This window comes from Pogona vitticeps, chromosome 4, assembly GCF_051106095.1.
Source record: "Pogona vitticeps strain Pit_001003342236 chromosome 4, PviZW2.1, whole genome shotgun sequence".
Lineage (NCBI taxonomy): Eukaryota > Metazoa > Chordata > Lepidosauria > Squamata > Agamidae > Pogona > Pogona vitticeps.
Window position 1 is genome coordinate 55,935,205 of NC_135786.1, and position 25,814 is coordinate 55,961,018.

General features: G+C 41.8%; 1 long non-coding RNA gene across 1 annotated transcript in view; it reads left to right on the forward strand.

Annotated features, from left to right (window-relative positions):
* LOC144589010 (uncharacterized) overlaps window positions 1-22,749 on the forward strand; it is a 35,318-nt gene extending 12,569 nt beyond the window's left edge. Inside the window, exon 2 of the long non-coding RNA XR_013544834.1 lies at window positions 20,807-22,749. This is a non-coding gene — a long non-coding RNA (uncharacterized LOC144589010). The remainder of the gene's footprint in view (window positions 1-20,806) is intronic.
* The last annotated feature ends 3,065 nt before the right edge of the window (window positions 22,750-25,814 follow it).

A 25,814-nucleotide genomic window follows, 5' to 3' on the forward strand; every position in this document is an offset into this window, starting at 1 on the left:
AAAGAGGGAGAAATCACATTTTTCTGACTTCTTTATTCCCAGCATTCCTAGGTATTTCCCCAGGTGAAACCTAAAACCATCACATCACATCCTAGGCAGCTATAGCCACATGTGAATGACTGCAGTCCCTCTGCTCCCCATTTCAACTCAAGACTGAGGCTATTCAAGCAACCCTATTTCAACGTCAAATCAGTTCCATGCCCTGAACTATAACAATATCCTACCTGATTGTAAAGATCTGGAGATATCAAAAACTTGTGAACTTATAGTTAGCCTAGCAAGGGTATTTCAGTATTACAGTTTTTGGATTTTATCTTTAGGCCAGGACATTGATGGTGTGATAATGCAGGGAAATGGTTTGCAGTTTGGACTGCTTATGTAGCAGCCTGGTGTGATCTGGATATCAGTGATCACACAACACCCAGGGAAATGTGCTCTAGCCCAACCCCAATCTGTGCCCAGCCAGAAACGTTTTAGGTCTAGGACTTCTACTTTTGGGGTTTGGGCTGGAGCAATTCTCTGGCAAATGGAAGGGTAACTTTAAGGGAGATTGCTCCCATTCAAAATGACCCTTCCTGATGCAATTGGGCGCATGCCTTTGCAGCCATCTGATTGCACCTCTACTTTGCTTTTTGGTTAGGTTTGGAGAACCAGATTTCCCACAGGGAGAGTTGGAGCTATGCCAACAAAATTGCCCATGATTGTTTCAGGTGGAAGTCAGACTTGCATTATCTTTTACTTCCTCTGCCCTTGATCCTCCTCGGTATATATTTTCCCTGTTATTTCTTCCTCTTTCTAGGCAATAAATCCTGCACTCCAGAAAGCAGAATCTAGTGTGAATATGCTTTCAGTCTACATACATTATATAGTTCAACAAGCTTTTGTATTCTTTTTAGTGCATCAGATTCTAGATATATTTACTGGGAAAATTCCCACTCTGTTCCGTGCTTCTTTCTGTTGCCTGGTGCCAAAGGAGTGTCCCATTCACCAGGACTTGCATCTGAAATTCTCTTTAAAAACATACTTCTCCTCTATTTGTAAGTAAGCTACTTCTCTTTAAGAAGTCTTTTATACATGCACTTCACTGCTGGATCTTTTTGTTATTGCTGTTTTGTTTTGAGTGCTAATTGAATGCTTCCAGCATCAATATCTTTCAGATCTGCAAATATTTTGTGGATGCTCAAAGCAAGTCTTATCCCTCTTCTCATTACATCACCCGTTCTCTAACTGAAATGATAAGGGACGGAGTACCATACTGTCAAAGCAGTCTCTTTGGAAAGGCCATAAGCATTTTCTTCCAAACTCCAGAGTGCCTCCCTGGACACAGTTTTGCGAATCTCTTTCGCTCTTGCTTTCTGCCAAAAGAAAAACTGTATTTTCGTTCAAGGAGAGTGATATTTGCTGCCTGTGCTACATCACCTTTCCCTAGCTTAGTGTCCCTCTAGGCTATCACTCCCATCATCCCCAACAAATATAGCCTCTGAGCTGGGAAAGAGGCAAAAGTGGACCGAAGCGCCAGGGTGGGGAAGACGGTGCTGTATGGCAGCTTTCATTTTACATTTCACTGAACCATGTACACCATGAAAATTAGGGAAAGGAAGTAAGGAAGAAAAACCACAGATGAATCGCACAGAGAAGGAGTGAGCTTCTGTTGCCATGAGGGGAACTGTGTGGAGAGACTGTGGTGAAACTCTTGTCAGGGCTATGGGAGGCAGCAGGACTGGACTAGCAGGGGTATTGCAAGGGCAGCAGCTCTCTGAAACACCTGGAGGGCAAGGTGTGATGAGGGTGACTAACTGGGAGTCAGGTGCCTTGGCACATGCCGTTTCTAGTATTGTAGGATGCTAACAAAGCCTTCTTTCTTGCTGACATTTTAAAAATGGGTACATGTGTAGGGGCAATTACCTTTTGACTAAAGCTCCTGGCTTATAGTAGCTAGCATGGCCACTGGCGACATTGGCTGATTTATTTTGGGAGCTGTAGCAAAGCAAAAGCGTGCTGCTTTTACGGTACTCCATAGTACATAAAGCTCTCTTTGGGTGATTTACAGTTTAATCACACAGGCTACACATTGCGCCCCCACCCAGTAAGCTGGATAATCAGTCTGCTGACCTCGGAAGGATGAAAGCTTGTATCAACCTCAAGCTGGCTACCTGAGCCTGGGATCGAACCCAGGTCACAAGCAGAGTCTTCACTGCAGTTCTGCAGTTTCAACACTGTACCACAAGGCTCAAAAAGAGTAAATCTCTCTCCGTGTGTGTGCACGCACGCACCACACACATGCATATGTGCATGTGTCTGCACACCAAATCAAAAGTATGAGGATAACATTGTTGTGTAAAATCACACTACAGAGACACTGAGAACCTCTAATATAAGTGTATACACACAAAGAATGGTCAGCAATCCTGAGCAAGTCCTATAGAAATGTATGGAAACAGGGTTGGGGCAGAGCTCTAGAGCTGGTGTAGCAAGAAAGCCCAGCGCAGGTCCTTTCTTTCCTTTACTCCACCAATTAAATGAATGAGCCCAAGTCCTACTGTTGTTTCTTCTGCCTTGGATTGCTGCTTTCTCCATATGGTGGAACCTCTACTTACGAACTTAATCCATCTCAGAAAATGTTTGTAAGTCGAAACAAAATTTCCCATAGGAATGCATTGAAAACTGATTAATCCATTCCGGCTGGTTTTGGTTCTTATGTAGAGGCGCCATTCATATGTTGAAGCATTAGTTCCCATAGGAACTAACGCAAAGCCGGTTAAGCCGTACTCTAGCACTAGGGGGAGAAATTTTTCTTCTTTTGACCTAAGATGAACTTAGGTCAAAAAAGGGCAGGAAAGGGGTGGAAGGGAACACGTTCTAAACAGAACACCTTTAAAAATAAGCACCTTTTAAAGAAAACCAAGCACCTTTTAGCTTAAAAAATGGGCAGGAAAGGAGGGAGGGAGGGAACACCTACTAAACAGAACCAACAACCAGCAACCATTATTCCAGCACAGAACTCCTCATCACAAAAAGAAGCATGGGGGGGGGGAGAGACTTGAGTCTAAACTCCATTTTAAAGCCTGCCTGCCTGGCTGCCTGCATCTACAACCACCACAGCCCCTCACAGACTTTAGAGCCACATTTTAACCACACACATTTTAAAACTAAAATTTACACTGCAAGACCCATCAGAGCACAGAAACATAACCCCCCACCTAGCCCTACCCCCCCAGCTGCAAAAAGCCCTGTGCAGTACCGTAAATACAGTGTACTCACCCAGAACAGGCAGTCTCTCTGTTTTAAAAAAGTCAAAAATCTAAAAATAAAAAAGCCAAAAAAATAAAATAAATATTTTTATTAAAAATAAAAAATAAAAAAGCCAAAAATAATACTGTATTGTACAGTATTATTCAATATAGTATTGAATAATACTATACAACTAGTACTGAATTATTCAAAGTGCTTGGCAGAAGCCAATAATGCCAGGTGATTAATTACAGTACCAGGCAGTCTGAAGTCTCTTTCCATATCCACACTCTCTAACCGCTGGGACAAGGGAGGTAGCAGACAAGCAGCCGCCAACAATTAACTGAAAGTTCAAATTTCCCGCCTTCCCCTGTTTTTTTCTGTTCGCAAGTAGAAGCTCTGTTCGCAAGTAGAAGCAAAATTTTGCAAATAGAGCTGTTCGTAAGTTGAAATGTTCGTAGGTATGGACGTTTGTAAGTAGAGGTTCCACTGTACTTAGAAGCAGGGATTCCCCTGCATCCATTTCTTGCTTCCATGCATTTCTCTGGAGTAGTGATTCCCAACCTTGGGCCCCAGACAATTTTCCTTCTAAGCTGCATGCATGTGCGCTTGCCCAGAACTCCATTGGAGTTACACACGGGCAGCCAGTAGCTGGTTTGTTTACTTCCCATTTTGAATGAAGTCCCACTCTTCTGCCCTGTGCATATGAGGTGAGGCTCCCATGCACTGGGACAGAAACTTAGAGGGAATGTTGCTCCCAAATGTTCTTGGACTACAACTCCCAGTAGTCCTGGCCAGCACAGCTACTGGCGAAGACTTCTGGATGTTTTAGTCAAAGACCATCTGGGGATACAAGGTTGGGAACCACTGATCTGAAGTAAGGGCTTACGTTTGTATTTGCAGTCCTTCAGGGCAGGTCATAAAGCTCTCCTAACCACATCAAACTGTACAAATGTTCATGACATTCGGGACATGTACTAGTGAATGCATGGTGAAAGGGAAATCAAGATCTCACCTGTTCCTCCTGTTGAAAGTTCATTTGAAAAGGTCCTTTACAAAGATAACTCTGAATCATTGACCTTTATGTGCTTAAGGTTCCTTATAGGTTGACTCTGGCTTTCAGTGCAGGTATAATGAATGAATGTTGGGGAGGAATTTGAGCAACAGTTTCCCAGCCCAATCTGTGCTTGCTGACTAGCTTGATGTGTGTGAAGTGCTTTCCTCACGCAGTCATGAGCCATGCAAAGGCCTAGGTCACGATCATGAGAAGAGGACCCTTTCTGTCCGAACCAGCCCCATCATTAGGCAGAGTGAGGCAGTTACCCTAAGTGGATAGAAGGAGGCTGTACCAGGCTGTTGGATCTGTCTGCTGTCTTCAGGTGTGGTGGAGGATGCAGTCTGAGCACTATCAGAAGTGGTGCTGAAAGAAAGCTCACCAGCCACTCCAGTCAGGTTCTGTGTGGTCAAAATATCTGGGGCCAGCTTTGTGTTTGTGTGAATGGCTGTAGATCTGTGAGAGGTTGCCCCAGATATCCTGGGGGATGCTGAGACCTGTAGACCACACAAGGAATTTTTCCAAGCTCTGGTACTAATGGAAGCACACTGTCCAGAGGGAAAGGCTCCCAGGACATCCATATACTACAGAAGTTATTGAGTGGCTGCAAATGAGACCATGCCTTAGCATGGCATGGATTGGATCCGGCCTGTAGGTGTGCCTGTGTAATTCCGTATGCAAATGACATCTTGGGTGTCTGGATGGTGTGGGCAGGCCAGTGGAAAGAACCCCAGTTGCCTCCATGTATGTCTGAACAGAGCTTCAATGGCCCTGTGATGTTTCTCTTTTACTACTTCCTGAAGTAATATAAATACAGTACAACTAGTACAGAATTATTCAAAGTGCTTGACAGAAGCCAATAATGGCAGGTGATTAAATTCTGCTGCCATATTCAAGATGTACTTGCCTTTATCTTTCTTCCACTTGAGTCCATCTTGTCCCACTGCCATACCCTGCCATGTTACCTCCTGCACAGCAGCACCTTGTTGTCCGTGTCAGTATCATTCATTGGTTTGTGTGTTGTGCTTTTCTTATGCTTAGAGAAATTCTGCCTGCTTCTCAGAAGCCACCTTAGGGTGGAACTACACTGACAAAATGATTGCAGCTTGATTTTCAGCCTCTTTTACAATTGTATTTGGCTTAGGTAATCACACAAAGGCCCTGGATTGTTTCTGTGCTAGTGTCCGCACTAGCCCTCAATCCGATGCAATTTGATACATGCCCTCTTCCTTTGTCACCATTCCACCAGGCAATCCTCATCTCTCCTTCCTTCCTTCCTTTTCTGTGCAGAAGTGATCTAGCCCTAAACATAGCAGTTAAAAACAACAACTTCAAGACAACTAGGGAAAAGATCATGGTGGGTGTTTCTGCTGTCACAAAAACATCATGCTTCATCATAATATACCACCATTATACCACCCACTGCAGCAACTCCCATACTTTTGTAAAATGAAACAATCAATCACACAAGGAAAACACCATTCAAATTGGTTGTCGTGGGTTTTTCGGGCTCTTCGGCCGTGTTCTGAAGGTTGTTCTTCCTAATGTTTCGCCAGTCTCTGTCGCCGGCATCTTCAGAAGACAGGAGTCATTCAAGTTGTTACAGCTTTAAAAAAAATATAGAAGCTCCCAGTGGTAGAGGAACAAACTCTGAAGCAAAAAAGGCCAGGCTGATTTGCATTGGCCTTTGTATCATGTGATCATTGAACAATACTTCAAAGTCACTCATGCTAACTGTGGAGCAGATCCCAAAGTATATTTGTCAATGTAGGTGCAGCCTTGAGTGAATGCCAATGAGACAGAAGATGACAGGAATCAGCTGCATCCCGCTCCCCATTCACCCACCCCATTATAAGCACACCTGGAAACATACAGACTTCTAAGTTGAGGTTTGGCTAGTCACGGCTTATAGCAGCACTGGAGCAACTGGGCCTGTCCAGGTGTTTTTTGTCTGCATTCCCCATAATCCCTCATCACAGATTATGCCAGCAAAGGATAATGGGAGTTGTAAGACAGTTCACCCTGTCTTACAAGGCATGACCTCCAGCATTGGCAGGTAAGGAAAAGCTGGAATGCTCTTTGCTCTCCCTCAATTCATCCTGATGCATGATTTGCTTGTCTCCCAGTTGAGTTCTGGAGTCAAATAGGTCTGGTAGGGAGAAGAGCTACGTTCTCCACCATTGATGCTCACCTAGAAAACTTGTGTATTGGTCTCCTGAAACCCCTTGCAAGAAATTTAGGATTTCAGCTTCATGCATGCAGCTCTGAGAATGACTCTTCCTAATTTACATAATTTTCTCAGTTTCTTTCTTTCATGCTGGAGTTTGTCCAGGTGTTATTTCTTATAAGTAATAATAACAGGAGAAAAATAGTTTCATCACAGTTTCTCCAGCTCCTGCAGCTCTCAGTTCTGCCTGCTATTCCCTTGAGAACAAGGGAGGCTGAACCAGAAACTGAAAATAAGATACAGTAGCTGCTTACGGTGCCGATGCTTTGGGGTCAAATATTTTTGAAAACAGCAACTGCTGTCCCTGAACTTTCTCTTCAGGCATGCTTGTGGGTGAAATTCCACTAATCTATGTTAGTGCGAGTACCCAAGAACTATTGTTGTTATTATGTGCCATCAAGTCCTTTCCAACTTATGAAGACTCTATGAATGATTGATTTCCAAGATAGAGAAAAGCAGTTAAATATCTTGTAATATTTAAATGCAAAAATAAGATATCCATGCACCTGACTTGTTCACACTGTTGTGTTTCTGCTCAGTGGTCATAAACACAAAGGTACAGTAAATGGAAGATGAAAATTTTAATTTTCTCAAAAATAACAATAATAACACGCTGGATCTTTCTGTCAAAACCAAAAGATTTTGTAAATAAATTTAATGCCAAACTGCAACTGTTTCTTCTAGAACAAAGTCAACACCAAAAGACTGTAATAGATGTGTGTCTTTACTGCTAAGCCATCTCACATCTGTATCAACTAAATCAATTTGAGCAAGGAAAAAGCATTCTCCCATTACACAAATGGAAAATATGTAACTTAGAAAAGGGGATTGCCCTCCTGTGGTAGGGACTTGGATCATCTGACAGGCCTCCTACAGAGGAGGAAAATAAATGCTAGGTTATCCAGTCTCCCTGGGGCTATATCACATTTATGGCTTGATGTGGTAATCCTAGCTCCTGCACCTCTAGTGCACTCAGTAACAGGCATGTTGTAGACAGGTGTTGTGAAAGCTCTGCACCCACATCAGGCACCTGCAATCATCTCACAGGTGCATCTCAGATCCATGAATCCCTGGCACTGGATATAGAGCAAGCTTTTAAATTCTGCCAAATAGTTGCGCAACACCTCCACTTGGGAGAACCTGGATGGTGTTTACCATGATGTCACCACCCTTTGTTCCCCTTCCTTACAGCGATGTTCCTGATTAGAAGCATCTGTCCAAAAGAATGTACAGTTTGGCAGCTCCAGACTGATAACCTGATATACCGCAAGGCTTTAGTTCACTCTGACTTGTGCAATGTATAGATGTGCCAAAGAGGCAGCATCTTTTCCCTGTGCATTGAATAAGTTGCAAGGGTGGGGAGAGAAACTTAGCTCAGATGGCTGTCCTCTTTGGGGAGTATTTCACAGAGTGTTCCATAATCTCTACTCCTCTCTGCTTCCTCCTAGACATGGTTATATTGAGATACCTGTGAAATGCCAAATGTTTTCAAAGGCTGTATTTTGAAGGAAGGTTAGGCATTGCTGAGCTGGACTTGGCTCTGCTCTTTCCAGCCCATACGTAGAACAACACTCAAAGAGTCAATCAGTCACCATTCAGGAACTGCAGTTCAGTAATCGTTGGAGGGCCACATTTTTTCTGCAACACAATGGAAGATGCTATTTCATTTAAAAGTGCCAGTGTGGTTTCATGGATACGACTCAGGAGACCTGGGTTCAAATCACATCTTGGCCAAGGAAACTCAGTTGGGGTGTATGGCAAAGATAAACTAGTCCTTAAATATTGTGCATACCTTAGAATCCCTCCCTGGGTCATGTAGGTTTGATGGCCCACAACACACATTTCATTTGCAGAATTTTTAATAAATTGGTCCTTTCCCATCTGAAAGCACAAAAGCCATGTAGATCCTCTGTGTTTGGCCTGCTGCTCAGCAGCTAGAACTGAGGTGCTAAGAGGTAGGTTGTGCTTATGATTTTCATATTATTCGATAGAAAGGTTGATTTTGAGTATTGTGTTTGAATACATCTCATTACACATCTGAAGCGTTTTGAACAGGGCATGCTATTAATCAAACTGAACAAATAAATAACAATGAATAACTGTAATCTCACAATGCTCCCCTCCTGGGTGAATTAAAAACCACAGAGAGAAATGCATGTGTGCATAAATATGCACAAGGGAGGCAAGGCAAGGAGGGTGTGTATGGATATGACAACTAGAATCAATCCCAGGATGCCCTAGGGTCACATAAATATGGAAGCCAATCAGAGCAAACTGACCAGCTGGAAAAAAAGTGGTTGATAGTGTAGCCTTTCCAGAACACTCCCACCAAGTCACTGTTTATTATAATCAGCCATTCCATTTCAAAGAATTCCTGGTGGGTTTCAAAGGTCACTGGGAGGCTATAGGTCATGGCTAAACAGCTCTCCCGTTGTAACACCTTTAACCATACTCAGGTTAATTATTTTAGACTCTGGGGGAAAAACAATGAAAAATATGTGAATTCTAAGCCTTGTGAGAGAAAATAAAATGCTACATGTGCATTCTGAGAAAAAAATGTACGTTTGCAAAGCCCATATTATTCATAAGGTTCATTTTTCTTTTCCATATCACCAAAACAGAGGATATCCATCATCCAGAAATAAAACTGATTTGTATAAAACTGCGCCTGCTCAATTAAATGCAGACATCCAAAACTAGATATGGTTCCTGTAATTTCTGCAGAATTACAATTCATCTTGGAGATGTCAGTATGATATTTGGATAGAATGAAGGACTAGGACTCAGGAGATCTGCGCTCAAATCCTCATTCAGCCATGGAAGCTCACTGATAGATGGCAAAACCACTCCTTAAATATCTCACATACCTTGAAAACCTTATTAGATTCACCGTAAGTCAAAGGAAACTTGATGTCAGATAAAAATAGCAACAGTACATCTCACCGGAGTTGGAGAGATTGTGACCAGGTGACCTATCTGCTCGCTGTGTCTGTTGTCCAGGTGGAGCTCATGTTGGATGGGCATCGGATTGGGCGATTACACAGGCCAGGAAGCGGAGAAAAATGATACCAGCAAAATAAACCACTCTTGCTGGTTGAACAAAAGGAGACGATTCCGCACTGAAAAACACTGAGCTTTCCTGCACTTAGCCTTACGTCGTGCACTTGCTGGTTTTCAAAACGATGCAAAATCAGACACAAACTGCAGGGTAAGTGGCCAATATAGTTGCCCCCTAGGACCAGACAACCCCTCAAACAGAGGACGCCTTCAAATAGAGGACTGTCCTCAGTAGAAAAGGACATATGGCTACCCAAAATGAACACCTCCTTGAAAGCTATCCAAATATAAATACATTGTCCCAAAATACTGCAGTGCTAACCATCTCCACAGGTTTCAAAAAGATTCCTGCAGGGCTTGGAAATGTTACTTTTTTAGACAATATCTCCTAGTCGGGATAGCCACCCGGTCAGCCTGGAGTTGTAGTCCACCCTCTAGATTTATGGCACACATCTGATTTTATTTAGATCGTACCCTTTGCTCCAGTGAGCTAACTCTGGCTACTTATTTCTGTCTGCATGGCACAACTCTTCCGCATCAACACCAGCCATTAATCCAACTGTGTCTGTATAACAAGAGTGATTCCCCCTGGGTTTCACTGGATAATGCTAAGGACCTCTTCCCACAGTGCACAGCAACAAATGCAAGGCAGAATTACCCTTGCAAAGGAACTGCAGCAGCAGACATGTCTCTAGGCTGAGACCCAGGGACTCTGAATCTGAAGTTAGGAGATTAACAGAATGAAAGCCTTTGCCCTTTGTGGAGAGGTACTTGCTCAAATGGTGGAATCTTACCTCCAGGCAGGTTTACCTGGCACCTTTGTTGAGGTGCCAGGCAACATCTGCTCTCTCATGTTTTCCATGGCATTCAGTTGCTTTTCACTACTGATCTTACTATTGTTACCTTTGCTTTTATCCGCTGCCTTTGCTGGTTGGCAGATTTAAAAATGGTGTTAAATCGTGTTCCATTTTGCCATGAAGCATTTGCCTTTAGAGGTAATGTCCACTTCTACTATACAAATAAGTAAGTCCCATTCGGGTAGTAAAAATTATCTTCCTCTAGTTCCAGAACAGCCATTATTTTTAAATGGATCGTTGTGCTCTGTTGCTTTTAAATGTGTTTTAGCATTGATTTTACTTACTATTTTTCACATAATACTTTTTTAATTTTTTTAAATATTTGTATACTTGCTGTTTTTAGCTTTAAATTATTGTTTTTTTTAATGAAGTAAGCTACTGTGGATCCTTTAAGGAGAAAAGTGGGTTAAAATATTTTAAATAAATAAATATTACAATATATTAATTAGAACAGGATAGCTGCCCAGATGATGATGATACCTGCTTTACATGTGTGTGTATTTTTAAAAATCATAAAGCCATTCAGGCGGGGAATCCTAGAACTTGAGAAGGACAACTTTCTCCCACAGCAAATGTATAGTCAGACACATGCAAAAAAGTCACAAGAGTTGCTCCCCTACCATTCAAAGAGGAAGACTGGAGCACAGCGGTTAAACACATCCTTTGTGGGAGGAAGGTCCCGAGTTGAATCCCTGGCATGTCCCCATGTCTAGAGACGGGCCAGAGAGACTGACGGTCTGAATTCTCTAAGGCAACATCCCGTGTTCCCTTTGATAGTCTCAAAACACTGCCTGTTTTATATGATGTTACAACTCTGCTTGAATGCCTGGAAGATGTTGGTGCTTGATAAGTAAAATGCCATGTGACAAATAAATGACACATATTAAGATGTTTAAATGTTAAAATGTCCTGTGAGGGCTGTAGTGAAATGTGTATTTATGAATTAATCTTTTTAAAATAACTTTTTGGCAAAGTATTACATTTAAAATAACTCTTTGGCAAAGTATTACATTTGATCACATACACTTTGGCTTCTGCATTACCCTATTTGCAACATGCTCTCTTATGTAAAACAAAAGCATCAATTTCCCACCCTTTAAATATGGTTGATTAGACAGCTCTTTCCCTGACACAGTATTTTTTACTTATGCCATTTCAGCCTATTGTCTAAGGTGCACAGGGCAGCATGCTGGTCTGTTCACCGTTGGGTCCCTTTTAAGGAGAAAGGTGAGATAAAAATATTTTAAATGATTAAATAAATAACTTTATCCTCCTACTGACAAGCTTGTGTGTCAAATTAGTGACCACCAAGGAATCTGCTTGTTTCAGGAAGAATTTGTATCTAGGGGTGTGATCACACGGGGAAATAGATCACCTTTCGGACTGCTTGTGGAGTGGTCTAGTGCAATCTATTTCCTGGCAATCACATGACACGGGGACTTGCACTCTGTGCCTGATCTGTGCCTGAGCTGGACCTCTTCCTGTTGTTCCAGATGTAGGACTACTGTTTAGGGCGGGGCCAGGCTGGAGTGCATCCCTCACAGACAGAAGGGTTGTTTTAGGGGAGATTCTGCTCTGCAGAGCAACCTTTTAGATGCAATTGGACTTTCTCTGTTTCTGCTATCTGATGACATCTTAGGCTCTCTCCAGCGGGGCACCAAGCCACTGACTATCCTAGCTCTCCAATGAGGATTCTGGAGACCAAACCTTAGATCTCAAATGTATGAAGCGTCAGAGCTTTCTGGTTCCTTCTACTTGCCCAGAAGAGGAAAGACGTGATCACATTTCACTTGGAAATGTATAGTACTTTGAAATATGGACTTTTTCACCTACAGTATGTGCTCATGGATGATTTGTGGGATGTGCATTTAAGACTTATCTTAAATATACTGTATGTTGATGTTCAGGAGGTTCAAACAAAAAAAAATGCAGTGCTTATATAAGTTAATTTTTGGATGACAAATCACAGAATCTCCCAGTCCACAATTTTTATGAATTGTGGTGTTTTTGTTTAAACAATCTCTGCATGAGTGCTAGTCCAATGAAGATCTATGGCCATGGACGTCCACCTTTGAGGCACCCATTTCAATCTGCTAGGTTTTTTTCCAAGCTCCCACTTCCACTCCCACCCCCACCCCTGGCCACATTCAAAGGATTGGTACTTTTTAAATCAGTCTGCTGACAGCCCTCTTTAAAATGAGAAAGAATTGGCAATAGATTTTGATAGCAGCAACACAGATTTCGGTTAATGAATATCAGGTAGATTTCTTTTCATAAGGAGAAGAAGCAAGTGGAATAAGATACCCAGGGAACTTATTCTCCAGCTGAGATTTAAGAAACATAAACATAGTAAACTTAGGTTAGTGACAGTTTTATTGCTTGTTTGTGTGTGTTATTATGTTGTCTATCAACCGGCAAGTTCTCAGGGCAACTTACATTGTGCCACTGGACACAATCTAAAAGTTCAGAAAGGAGCAAACACATAAAAAACTATGCAAAAGAATAAAACACAACAGAGCTATTAAATGCAAGAACAAAATTAATATGGGTGATGAAATCACTAGACTCAACTAGTTTACTGGTTAAGATCTGGACAAATTTAAAAAATGTCATTGCATGGTGCCAGAGCAAATGTGTATTAGTTTTTGGCACTATCAATAGGATTGTCAGGCCTCAGGGACTATCTGAAATATCAAGTAACCGCACTGTTCCCTTGGTCTCTAGACAGATTAGTCTCAGAGCAGGTGATGCTGCAGCAAGAAAAAGTTTGATTTTTGTATATGAGGTGACTTTAAAACTTGGGCCTATTCATTCAATAGGTCTAACCTCTAACTGGTCTTAACAAATGGATTTAGCCCAGACTTGAAAGGAAAAAAATCAGAGAAATTGGAGAAATTAGAGAACAACTTGACTTTAAATCAACAACAAGGTTTTGCTTCTGATAAACCAAATTAGGGGTCTCCTCTAATTTTGGACTTAACTATCCTTGATCAGATGAATTCTCTGACACTCTTACACCCAAGTTGGGTGTAATAGTTGTTTGCACAGTAGTTCTGCCTTTCTGACCTCTTTACCCCATCTTCTCCCCTCCATGGATCAGACTGGCACCATTCAATCCTCTCCTTCAGGTTGTGGACTGCAAGAATTGCTTTATTCAGACACATTGGCTCAGTGCTATAGTGTTGACATGCTGCTAGATGCCAAGCCCAGGGAAAGATGAAAAACAAGGATAGAGCCTTTTGGAAATGCCCCACCAAGCATCATTGTTGTGGGAATGTGTTGCAATTACAATAATAACATTGTTCATAAAGCCTCCTGTGGGTTAACTAAAAAGAAATCATCCACTCGGAAGGAGTTGATATTCTGTGCAAAGCAAATCACTGGAGCTTATTAATGCTGCTGATGTCCCTGTAGCCCTCAGGGAATGTGGATGGCGAAGGAAGATGGATGTGTCTGGCACACTTAAGAGACAAGTTAGTCTTCAAGGAGGGGGAAGGCTCCAGGACAAGCACCCCTCGCTTCCCTAAGCTTGATCACCCTTACCCAACACATTCTGTCCTGAGCCATAGCAGTATATTGCTGGCTGGCTGGCTGGCTGGCTGGCAGCAGGCCACAACATGTTGTGCTGCTCTGGGAGGAAACCTGCAGGAGGCTTTCACCTACTCATTATCTGTGATTCACCTGCGACTCTGCCTTCCGCTTCCACACCCGGATAGGCTTCAAAGAGATGTGGGTTAAGAGGAAATCTGCTACTCTTTTATCTGAAAGTGAGGCTGTCAAACAACTTGGGAGGCTGGAGTATTGGCTGGGCTTCTTGACTGCTGCAGGAAGGGGTGGAGAAAGTAATAACCTTGATTCACTTGCTCGTTACATCTTAACCCAGTGACAAACCAGGCATTTGACACTCATTTGGAGGAGCTCTTTGCTGCAAACACTGCAAAAGAGTAATCGTTCCCAATCTTGTGTCTCCAAATGTTCTTGGACCAAAACTCTCAGAAGCCTCCTCCCTGTGCTGGCCAGGGTGTTTGGGGGCTGTAGCCCAAGAACATCTGGGGACCAAGATTGGGAAGCACTGCCTTGGAGGAATGGTATAGATGGATGTCTTTCTGCTTATAGATTGGTTCTAGAGGAGAAAGCAGCTACCACATGGGTATCTTCTATGTGACCCTGAGCCACACACACACACACACACACACACAAACCTGGATTGCCCAAGGTTGGGAATACTGATCTAGTCTAATTTCCAGCATTCTAGATTGATGTACCAAATCTGATGCCCCATAGGGATGTTGGACTACAAGCACCTATTATCACCATCTGCCGTGCAGTTGTAGTTGTAGCCCAACCCATTTGGAAGGCATTGGCTTGGAAAACGCTGTATGAGTGAGCCATGTAACATCAAATGGAAGACGTCCAAGGAGAGGGAGACCACCATGGTGCAAACCAGATGGACCTTGCTTTTGGTACCCTTTTAGGCTATATCAGCTGGAGAGCTTAAAATTGAGACCCATTGCATGGCATATGTTTTACAGTAAATTAATAGAGACCTTTGAATAATAGTTCTGTAGTCTAGCAGAATCAGGAAGTAGGCAGCATAACTTACTGTCATATGATGATGATGATGACTGGAATTGAGCTATTAAAATCCCTAAATGGGGAGATGCTAACACATCCTGGACTGTAGCCATGTAAACACGCTGCTGAGAATGGAAATAGGAACAATGCCTTTACCTTGAGCATCATCTATGGGTACTTAATTATCATATGCCAATTGCTATTTATTTATGGTCCTATCCTGCTGAAGCTTGGGGAGAAAGCATCTTCCAGTTGTATCTGTTTTATAGATACAGTAACTTTACTATGTACTGTATATCAACTGTTGTGTGGTGTGGTGGTTCATTTATAATAGTGGACCTCTTGAGAGAATATTTTATACTTGTTTGGCACAGCACTACCTGTTTTATCACAGCACATTTTAAACATATCTGGAGTGAAATTGTATGTGTGCCATGTGTGCGCATGCACAACTACACGTTCTAAACTGCAGACAAATATCCCCTCTGAAGTTCATCCCTCAAAATATCTTTGATGCACCTTGTGTAAGGGGTTCACATGGAAGATGTTGCTTACTACTTGCCAGAATTCTGTTGGTCAGTTCTGCTGGCTTTAAGTGGAATGATGTAAACTGTTGCTGTCTTTTTCTTTTTTTGTTCATTGTCAGAACCAGCACAGTACAATTAATAAATATAGCAACTAACTTTTGCCCAATACCACAGTGCTTTCTGAAAGTCATAGTTTTGCTGCCCATTAGTCTTTATAGTGGGTGAACGCCAAAAAGCATTGCAGCAGCTTCCTTTTCTTCACATTAACAAGAGGAAGCAAAGGCTGGAGAAAGCCATGCGGTGGTAGGCTTTTCTGCAGGTAAGTGAAATATAGACGTCTATAGTTTTGTGTCTGTGGGCTGAAACTCCCAGAATTCTGCCTGAGGAATCTGTGGAGAATTCTGGGAGTTGGAGTTGGAAAAAAAATGAAAGTAGATCCCTAGTTGTCAACATAGGTGACCTTCTGCTTAGCCAGTTTGTGTAAATATGAGGAGGAGGAGGAATTTAGGATGAGAAGAGCCTCTCTCTCTCTCTCTCTCTCTCTCTCTCTGTGTGTGTGTGTGTGTGTGTGTGTGTGTGTGTGTGTGAGAGAGAGAGAGAGAGAGAGACTGAGTATAAAGTACAGTACTGCAACATTCTCAAATGTTTGCAAACTTGTCTCTGATGTGATTCCATTTCCTCTAAAGTAAATCAGAAAGAATTCTGATAGCTACAGGCTGAACTATAACAGGTCAAACTGATCTGCAGTGAAATGTCTCAGTCACTTTGCTTGACATGCAAACTGTTTACATTGGGGTTCTGTGAAAATCACTTCATTACATGCACCAAATATAGTACAGGCTAACAACAAATGGAAGAATTTCACCCAATAGTCATAAATCCAAGAAGTACCAAACCAAATTTACCACCATTTGAAAAGAGATTTCTCTGCCTTTTTTTCTTGGAACTTTGCACTCCTTTTCTTTGAAGTCTTGTTTTTCTATCAAGTGCCTCCAACCTGGTGTTCTACAGACTATTTGACTACAACCCCCACCATTCCTTTAGTCAAATTTAATGGAAGGTTAGTTTGTCTGAACCATCCACAGCAGGCAAAACGGGAGATGGTTTGGATGCTCCTGTGAGGTCATCTGAACTTTGTAGCCTTGCGCACACAGATGACCACATGCTTTTCCTTGTGCCCATTGTTCAGTCATGCGCAAAAGTGCATGTGCCCATCTGCAGATGCACATGATCAGGTGATACATGGGGTCAGGCAATTGAAAACATCTTTACATATGCATGCAAAGAGTGGGTAGGGATTAAGGGCTGCTACTTCATTGTGGTCAACCCATCACATTTAGACCAGCCCTTTGCTCTCAGTTTGTGGAATGTCCACCATCCTGCAGCTGAGAGGGCGCTTTGACAAGCAGGTTTGAGAGCTATAATTACTCCCCTTGTGGAGTAAAAACAAAACAAAACCACAACTTGTTCTTTGCCTTGTACATAATCAAGGGACAACTAACAGTATCACTCGCCAACGGATTAAGCAATGACCAAGGAACAGGAAAAGAAGCTTACCCCTCCCTCCTTCTCACCCCTCCAAAATCCACTGTAGTGTTTTCTTTCTTCCTTCCTTCCTTTCTGTTGTGAAATAGGCTTATCAGAGATGTAACGTAATACTCAGAAAACACAGCTTCCAGGAAAGGAAGGAAGCATTGGGTCACCCACTCCACTACCACCCTTTTCCAGCAAACAAGCAAAACACACTGATAACACAAGCTGATGGTATGCACTGGAGAGGAATGTGTGTCAATAGGGAAAATATGTGACCCAGCATAGGCTAGGGAAACTTTAGGTTTGACAACACTTTCTTTCCAGGAGGAGTGAGCTGGATTCACCAGTGCCAAAAAAGCAAACATTGTGGAAACCCAAGCAAGGCTGAGGGCAGCCCTCAGACATCATCTCAATGCTGCAAAGGCAGGGGAGGAAAGTGTGTGCAAAAACATCCCTTTGTTCCTGAAAATGAGAATGAGTGCATTCAAACCAGGAATAATTCTAGCTGGTTTGATCCTACATTTGCTCAACGTTGGGCAAGGGTGGGCAAATGGCACCCTCCAAATAGTCTTTCTTGGACTTCGTCCCCCAGCATTGCTCACTATTGTCTACATAGGTTAAGGCTGATGGGAAGAACACCTGGAGTATGCCCAAGAACATCTGGACTATTTTACTTAGCCCTCTGTGCTTTAATGTACCGGTACCAATGTTGTTTTCCCACCATTCCTGAAATGAGTGGTATACACCGTGACATCAGAGCAAACTGGCCTATTTGTTACTTGTATTGTAACCGCCATACAACCCATTCCTTGAGGCACTTGCTACAAAGAAAGTTAGATGCACCTCCCCTTGATATTAATCAGATTCAGGCCTCCCTCTGAGGGCAAATGCAACATTTTGCATGCTTGGGCAAGGACTGGGTGTGTACTGTTTATTTGACAATTTTATTCTAAAGGGACATCACACACTTGGCGCCTTGGTGTTCCTGTACAGAGCTGAATGTGATGTGGCATGGGCATTTTTGTACACTGACCTTGTTGCCTTCCTTGCATGGCCATGCAGAGTTTGCAACTGGGTCATGTGACTGCTTGGAAGGAACACCTGGATTGAGAGGGCCAGCCATGTCATTAGGCAAACTAAGGCACCTGGTTCAGATGGCAGATACTGGGAGTAGCAATGCCAGACCCCCAAATCAGAGTTCATGGGCCATTCCTCTAGGAAGGAGACTTCCTAAATTAGCCTGCTGTCCCTAGTAGTGCTGCAGTTAAGATTCAATCGCCACTTTAATAAGTTTGCTTCCATTTGTTGGGGTAGGATTTTAACCTTTTCTTTTGGCTACAACTTCTTTAGTTTAGCTTGTGGATTGGGCATTGCATCTATACTTAAATAAATTCCAAAAACTACTATCTATCTATCTATCTATCTATCTATCTATCTATCTATCTATCTATCTATCTATCTATCTATCTATCTATCTATCTATCTATCTATCTATCTATCTATCTATCTATCTATCTATCTATCTATCTATCTATCTATCTATCTATCTATCTATTTATTTTATTTTATTTTATTTTATTTTATTTTATTTTATTTTATTTTATTTTATTTTATTTTATTTTATTTATACCCTGCCCATCTGGTCTAAAACACCACTCTAGGTGGCTACTACAATACAAGCAGATGCATAGGTCAGTGTCACCCATTAGAGAAGGGCATGAATGCGTCTGTGATGAAATAGTGAAGCTATGGATATGTTTTCCCATTCAGGAAACTGCATACAAGCAGGAAATTGGTCAGGGTTGTACTGATGGACTGTGGCGCCAAAGAGTTACTAGAGAGGATACAAGTCTACAGGACTATTCATGTTAGCATTATTGAATATTTGCATAATAGCACTCTTGGTGCTTATATATTTATTAGGTTTCTTCCTGTTTTCCTGATGTATAGTTCCCAAGGTCTGTCTAAATAGCAGAACCGCTTTTATTTTAGACCTTTTCTAGACAATGTGCAATACCTGGATTAGGGGGAGGGGCAGGATTAGGTCTGCACACATATACACGGTCCCAGGTTTTTCGTTGCGGAGGCCTCCATAAATCTTTTAGGGGAGGCAGACCTTTTTTGGACCACACGTCCAACACTGTGTTCACTGCAGAGCCACTTCCTCTTCTGCATGTCCATGCTGAGTTGAAATTCAGGAAAATAATTTTTTCCAAACTCATGTCTTCCTGTCCCTCCACAATGTTTGAAAACTGGTTCAGTGGGGCTACCAGGGCAGTATTTGGGGCAATTTGGTGCACGGTGCACCATGCAGTAGAATGAGCAGGAGAATTACTCCACTTAGTAGCGCTTTGTCGTAATGTGCTGTTAAGTGACTTCCAATTTTTCACAGTGATCCTATGAATTGATGATCTCCCAAATACCTGATTAGGTTTTGCAAACTAAGGAGTGTGGTTTACTGCACTGAGTCCATCTCTCTCATGTTATATCTTCCTCTTTCTCTAGCATTATTGTTTTTTTCCCAGTGAGTTCATAGCCAAGAACAGATATAAGCCCACATCTTCTGAGTCTCAGTCCATCGCTCTATCCACTATTCCATGTTGGTTCTTGATTTGATCTAGAATCCATTTATTTTTCTTTCTGGTAGTCTATGCTATCCTTAAAACTAAAGGCTGGCTTACCACATTTTGAAGCAAGGGGCAGCAGGGAATACACATAACTATCTAAACCAATGGTTCTCAGCCTTGGGTCCCCAGATGGACTACAACTCCCAGAAATCCTGGCCAGAACAGCTAGCAGTGAAGGCTTCTGGGAATTTTAGTCCAAGAACATCTGGGGACCCAAGGTTGGAAAACACTGATCTAAACGGAGGGAGTCCTTAAGACCATTAAGTCCAAAGTCAAACATTAGCTAATTGCAGCAGTGTTGAGTTTTGCAAAGAGACTGTGATCTATTTCCTAATACGTGAGCATGATTCAGGTAATATTACACCAGCAAGCATTTTACTGTTGGAACAGCAATTTCTCACCCATCAAATCATTACCAAAATTGAATTGAACTGCTGGGAAACAGAGATTCTCCATCCTGTCTCTTCAAGTGGACCTGGCAAATTTGTTAGTTCTGAGTTGAAATATAATGCCAGTGTAATGGATGACAGCCTCCAGAATCCCATAGCCAGTGTGGCATGGTGTCTGCAAGATTCTAGGAGATAAGGTTTCAAAAAGTCACTTTTCTAAGTTCTTCATGGCAAAGGGTTCTATATTTAATGAGAGCAGTGCTATGAGGATGGAGCTTTCTTGGCAGAAACTTCAGAAACAGCAGCTTGTTTAAAAAAATGGCATAGAAAAACAATGGAACAACCCCATTTCCTCCAATGCCAGTACTCTGATCGACTCCAGAGTTCCTTGTGGATGCTGTTATTTAGCATTTGTTAAGATATATACTGTATATTCCATAATCTTTCAAGAAACTCAAGATGGAATCAATGTTGTCAAAGACAGGTATGTCAAAATGACTCCACATTATCCTCATAACTGTACAGTAGTTCTTAGGCTGAGAGACGGTGAGCATTATGGTTTAGCAGATATTGGTAGCAAGATATTCAGAGATCAACATACTAACCACTAGATTTACCTTATTAAAACTAAAAATAAAACTAAAAAAGGGAGAGTGGAAGTAATGAGAAACAACACGGAAGATCTGTGATCAGGATCCTTAACCTCCCTCTTCTACCCCATATAACTAGGAAGAGATATGAGATCTATCCTCAAGCTGCTGTCATAAAGAAGATAAGAAAGACATATTTCTTGTTGATCCAAAGTCCAGGACTAGAACAACTGCTTCTGAAGATGGTGGTCTTTAAGCAGAAGGTACTTAAGAAGGACATTAAAAATCATGAATGATACACCAGTCTCTTAAGGAGATCATGTCTTGGCACTGAGGTTTTGAAAGTGAGTGATACTTCCTGATTTGTTAAAGAGAGATAATTCAGTCACATCTGCTGAGGTGGTATATTTGAGCTTCACAGGAGATGTTCTATCTGGGATGGCTTTCATGGTCTCTGTATGGAGTCATTTAGACATACCTTAAAAGTCACACTGAGATGGTCATGGATCCTATTTCGCAGAAGTTGGTGTCTGTTTCACAGGCTGCCCAACCTTAATCCAATTTAAAGAAGCATAAGAAGGGAGAGCAGCTGAAGTTGCCCATTAGTTTTTAGCAGCTAGAGAGTGGAAAGAAGAGGCACATAGATAATCAGGTCACATTTATCCGTAGCATGGCAAGGTGTATTGTATTTCTACTGAATTATTTCTGTACATGTACCTATTCATAGAAATTAACAGATATAATGATATACAAGAGTTCTTCATTTCCAAGTTAATTAATAATCCAGGTGAGAAGGTTCTGGGTGTCTACTTTTCTGCAGGACATATGAAAAAACTGGAAGGAAAGTGAACATCCTTTTTCCAGATACACAGGTAAGGGGCAGATTTTTCATTTCTTCTTATCTTTCTAGGATATAAGGATGATCTTACCAAACGTATCTCTCTTTTTAAAGCCAGTTTCCTAGTTTCATGGATTGTGGGAATTGCAAAGGATGTGATTTATTGACTTCAGCAGTACATTCTGCAAAATTGCTGATGATAATTGGTTGAACTACCTAGTTAAATGAGAGCCAGTGTAATAGACAGAGTAATAGATTGGGACTCAGGAGACTGAGGTCCAAATCCATGCTCAGCAATGGAATCTTGGGAAGGCACTAGTAAAACCACACTTTAAATGGCTCACCTGCCTTGGAAATCCCAGTACTTGGGTAGCAGTAAATTAGAATCGGCTAGATGGCACATAACACTCATAACAGTCATACAACACTGACATTTTTCCTGTGATTTGGTCCTGGTTGGGGATGGGTTGGTTCACTCTTTTACTCAGTGGCCACATGAAATACATTTCATTGTAAACTAGCCCATCCCCATTCGATGCCTACCTACACCTCGTTGAGTCCTTGTCAGGGTCTACTTTTTTGGGTATGGGTAGGATCACTCTGTTTTGGTTTAGTTCCTGAATGTGTGATTGAACCAAAGCAGATGGCTTAAACAGTCCCTTTGCTTAAGCCCTCTTAACAATTTTGAGAAATAGAAGGATACCTTCCTGCTTCCCTGCAGAGGAGAAGGAAGAGGAAGCTTTCCATTTTAAAAATTGTTGTTAATGGAATAGCAGAGCTCTGAAAGCATTGCTGAGGCACTGTGTCGGTTAACAACAATTAAAAGGAAATGAAAAGCTTCCTCTTCCTTCTCCTGTGCAGGAGGAGAGAGGGAAGCTTTCCATTTCTCAAGATTATTAAGCAGCTTGGGTAAAGCATAGAGGAAGAGACAGAGGGGGTTTTCTTTGTTTTTGTTGGTTTGGGTTTCTTTTTCTTGCACTTTAAAGACAAAGAAGATTGGTCTATATCATGCTAAACAGGGCTGCTTGGGCTTCAGTGTGTTGACCCTTGCATGTGGATGCAATGATTGCCCCAAATGACATACCACACATCTGTTTAACAATATAGACTGATCCAGCCTGGGATAATTGGGCCATCTAGCCATACTCCCAATTAATGTTATAGGATAATACCTTCAGATGGAGTCAAAGCTGGTTAGAAAGCCATTCTGAAAGAGTGTTGATTTTTTGCTCCCCATTACACTGAATATATAAGTGGTGTCTTGTGGGCATATGTGCCACATCCAGTATTTTTTAGCATAGTTAACTGTGACCTATATGAACTGGCCAGTGAAATTTTTATCAAATTGTCAGAAGCCACAAAATTGGTCTGCTAACACCTCAGGAGACACAAATAGAATTCAAAATGAATTTGACAGAAAGGAAAATTCAAAGCTTTGCTAAGTTACTTTTTTGGATCACAAAAGTGACTTTTTCAAACTACTTTTTTGAATTCTACAACTTGCATACTTTCCCAAGCTTTGCACAGTAAAGGTCTGTGCAGAAAGAAGTTTCCCAAAGTCTCTGTTTATTGGTGGAGCATGAAACAAGAAGTAGGAAAGCAAACCAATATAAGTATCTTGAAAACAGATCGTTTGGGGAGATATAGCCATATTAGTCTGTTGCAACGAAATGAAATCTAGACTAAACTAAATGAAACAAAACTAAGCTAAACTAAGAGTCTTGCAGATAGCAATTAGCTTTGTGTGTGCATGTTTTACGTATGTTTTCACATACAGTACTGCAGCCTATAAAGGAAATACTCTTCATTTTATTTTTGGCACGCTTGAAATGCAACTGACATTCCTGGCATTGGTTATAATGTGGGCAGACATAGGAAGATAGCACAATGTGAAATTTTGCAAGCATCATGGATAGCAGGCCTTGAATGTGCACTGAATGTACAACCACCTCCCCCAAGATAGTCACTGGCATAATAATGTGTTCCTAGGGTTGGCTTCTGTAAAGTGACATTGCCCTAATATAACCCTGCCTAATGTTCTCCTAACATGACCTTCTTTCCTCCTGGGTTTTTTGTCCTGACATGGCTTGGGTGGTGGTTTTTTGGCCTGTTGCTGCATCATGTACAACTTCTGGGCCAGCATTTGTGCAAGATTATCCCCATTGCACACTCTGTTCGTGCAGTCCCTTCTGCTGTGTGCTCCTCGCTGATGTTCAGCTATTGGATGGACACATCTTCCTAAATACGTTTTTCACAATTTCTTTATTGAAAGAGGAAAGGGAATGGAAGTGGAAAGGAACTCATTTTGAGATCAGCCATGTTATGAAGGGTGCCTGAATGAAACGGATTGTTATATCTATTTTAGTCTAGCTTTGGACCTTGTTATGGGACTGAGACAGCTTTTTAGTGCAATGATCCCCAACCTTGGGCCTCCAGATGTTCTTGGACTTCAGCTCCCAGAAATCCTGGCCATCAGAGGTGGTGGTGAAGGCTTCTGGGAGTTTTAGTCCAAGAACATCTGGAGGCCCAAGGTTGGGGACCACTGCCTTAGTGGACAACCTATGCTGGGAACTGGACAAGGGGAGTGTGTCCCTGTTCGTTCTGTTGCAACTCCAGGCAGCTTTCAATATCATCAACACTGGTATCCTTCTGTGTCACATCACTGGAATAGGACTTTGAACCACTATCTTACAGTAGCTCTTGCCCTTCCTGAAGCAGAGAACTCAGAAGGTGGTGCTGGGGAATCCTGTTCAATGTCTTGACCTTTGGCCTGTGGTGTCCTTCAGGATTCCGTTCCGTCCTCCATTCTATTTAAGATCCACATGAAACCACTGGGAGAAATTGTCCAAAGTTTTGAGGTTCAGTACCATCCAAATGCTGACAACACCCAACTCTATCTGTCCTTATCTAATTGCAAAAAACAAAATAAAAACAAAAAACAAAAGAACTGTGTTGGCTAACACATTTATTTATTTTATTTATTTATTGCATTTATATGCCGCCCATCTAGACATAGTATCTGTAATAGACTGGGTGAGGACAAACAAAATGAAGCTTAATCCTAGCAAGACAGGTGGCCTGGTTAGTGGCCATGTTGGCTGAAATACTCAGTTATAGGACAAAAAGAGAGAGTAACTTTTCCATTTCTGCTCATGAGTGGAACTATTTTCTTTCCTGTCTCAGGCAAGAAAATGTCTTCAGTGGCCCCTGCATTAATTAGTCCACTTCAATCCTATGTCTATGGACTTGCACTTCCTATTTTGGCATTACCAGTGTCTTCATGATGTTCTTATCATTACTATCTTTAACTGTTTTTATAATCCACCTGTTTTTTTGTGGAATTCAAGTCAAAATACCCAATACAGTGGGGTCTTGACTTGAGAACTTAATCCGTATTGGAAGGCGGTTCTCAAGTCAAAAAGTCTGTAAATCAAGTCTCCATTGACCTACAGTGCATTGAAAACCGATTAATCCTGTAACAGGCCGTTTTTGTTCCATTTTGGTCTTTTTCTGGTCTGTAAGTCAAATCTCAGTCTGCAAGTCAAACCTAAATTTTACAGCCAGAGAAGTATGTAACTCAAAAAGTCTGTAAGTCAAGCCGTCTGTAAGTCAAGGGTCCACTGTATTCCCAAACAGATTCCCACCCTCACATTGACCCGATTAAGATCTTCTTAGCTTCAAGCTACACTATATGCCGTCAAACCATACACTGGAATGTTCAACTGAGCACACACATGATGGTGCTTGTTATTGTTATGTTGCTGTGTTCTGTATGTGTTGATTCTGTACAAAAACATTGCCTATGAAGGACTCAGTTTGCCAATGTGTCTATGAAGACTGGGGCACTGGATGTGAACCTTCCACATCCTCTGTCTACACATATGTGTAAAATTCTGCTTGGAATATCCAAGAAGGAAAAGAAACCCTTTCCCTGAGATGTGGCTGGTGGTATCATTAACCCCTGCCGCTTATTCATAGTTAGCACTGTGATTTGACAAGAGATTTGACATGTTTTGACATTATGCTCAACTACCAACATTATTTGCTTACACTGTAAGCGAACACAGGAAAACTGCATAGGATGGAATGAACTGGCCTATGTAGACTTCAAGAACTGCTGAAAGGATATTTTCCTTCCCCTTCAAAGTTCCCATGTAGACACATCCTAATATGTGTCTTAGCAAGAAACCCAGGGTGAGAGAAGTGGGAGCATTTTATGAAGAAGTTACCAGCACATCCATTCTGTTTATAACAGCCCCGCGAGCAGTTGGCAAGTTGTCTCTCTATGTATCAAACAGCGTAAGTTGCT